The sequence below is a fragment of the Amphimedon queenslandica genome, unplaced genomic scaffold, assembly GCF_000090795.2.
Source record: "Amphimedon queenslandica unplaced genomic scaffold, v1.1 AMPQUscaffold_5541_Cont22491, whole genome shotgun sequence".
NCBI lineage: Eukaryota > Metazoa > Porifera > Demospongiae > Haplosclerida > Niphatidae > Amphimedon > Amphimedon queenslandica.
This window is the reverse complement of record NW_003554158.1, coordinates 1-1,695: the sequence shown is the minus strand read 5'-3', so window position 1 is coordinate 1,695 and position 1,695 is coordinate 1. Positions and strand designations below refer to the sequence as shown.

At 35.2% G+C, this 1,695-nt stretch overlaps 1 long non-coding RNA gene across 1 annotated transcript; it reads right to left on the bottom strand.

The window, feature by feature from the left end:
- Positions 1-479: 479 nt before the first annotated feature.
- On the bottom strand, positions 480-1,387 carry LOC109592339 (uncharacterized). The gene is made up of 5 exons (XR_002190302.1): positions 1,273-1,387; positions 1,110-1,219; positions 879-1,038; positions 689-827; positions 480-533 (listed from the first exon to the last, which is right to left on the bottom strand). It is a non-coding gene; the product is annotated as an uncharacterized LOC109592339 (long non-coding RNA).
- Positions 1,388-1,695: the final 308 nt, after the last annotated feature.

The following is a 1,695-nucleotide window of genomic DNA, read 5'->3' as shown; positions in this document are numbered from 1 at the left end:
CCTTCTTAATGTGACACACATAATGACCAGTCATTGTTGAGGTACCCATATGACTGATGAATGCTAATAGACTGTACTCAAAGAGAGAGTGGAGCAGGTTTCTTCACAGGATATTTTTATTTTACATTCGAGTTGCAACTGTTTTAAATACTGATGTACATGTACTTGACTAGATAAATTCTCCAATCAACCAAGTGCTGTTAAGTGGGTAGCATATTTTAATGCACAATTTGGGTGGAAGAGTTTAGGTGGTGAATGATGATTATTCTCTGATGATATTGCATAACTAGACAATGGACTTAATGGACTAGCAAGAGCACAGGCAGATTTAGTATATATGATAGAAGGAATAAAAATTAATGGGAATGAGGATTACATGTAGGGTTCAAATGTAAAGCTATTAAAAGATCAACTCACTTCCAGTCCCATCACTGAACTGTTCGTCCTCCATTGGTTTACCTTCTTCCAATTGTTGTAGTTAGTTCATCCATATGACTGAACACTCAATCAGCAGCTCTCTCTATAATATTATCCTATTAATAATAAAGAGAAGAGTCAGTCATGTATATTTAAAAATTGTAACTGTAATGATTGCATATTTGCTTAAAAATATAAAAATATTTCAAGCCATGGTTAATTTTTGTTGCATAAACTGATATGCTATTTATATTATCATTAATTGACTCACTATAGCTTTCAAAGCTTTCATAGCCTGTTCCCTAGTGAAACCCAGTGACATTACAACAGCAATAGAGCCCTCACTAGCCAGACCTCCTTTATCAGCCCAACCCACTCCAAACTTGACACCACCAGGAGGCCTGTAAAATCTAAAAATAATAAAATAGTAAAAGTATTGGTCTACTGGTAAAGGTACGCACCTGGGTCTCTCATGTGTTCCAGTACCCAGTTCATGGCAGTACCAGTGTATGAGGGTATGAGAACCTGCCTTGGTTCTTAGTGCAGAATACAGCTCTCTTGTAGCCCTCAATTTCAAATCCCATTCGGCTAACTGTGACAATACACCTTCACCAATTTCAACTATAAACACAACAAAAGTTATTCATCATACAAAATCTTTGAAATTGAATTGAGTGTGTTCTATTACATACCTTGAGGTTGTGCTGGTCCAGTTTCTTCTGGTAGTTCAACTTCTCCTGGTTGTACACCTCTCCTTTTAGACTGGATATATCAAGAGACTCAGGGACATTAACTTCAACATCTAATGAGAAAGAGAGAGAGAGGGGGAAGGTGAGGAAAAAGAAATGTACTTACCAAATTTGACTGGACCCAATTATCATCAAAACCAGCTGTACAACAAGGTACACAATATACTTGAGAAGTGTCTTAAAACAATAAATCCTAAAAACCAAATTTTGCTAGCTGTACAACAAGGTACACAATGTACTTGGGAAGTGTCTTAAAACAATAAATCCTAAAAATAAGAACAAAATTATTTAAAAATAATAATAATAAATAAAAGTACTTGTACCTGGTTGCTGGTGATTTTGTTTTAAGCTCAGTCAAATAAAAGTCAGAAATATCAGTAGATGATGAATGCCTCCCAAGACAAGACAAGAAAGAGACTTTAGCTCTCATTGCCTTCTTGTGATTACTAGAATATGCACACAAAAATAATTGCAATAATTTTTTGTTAGCATTTTCTAACATTTTCTTTTTCTCAGCCAGTAATTGTGC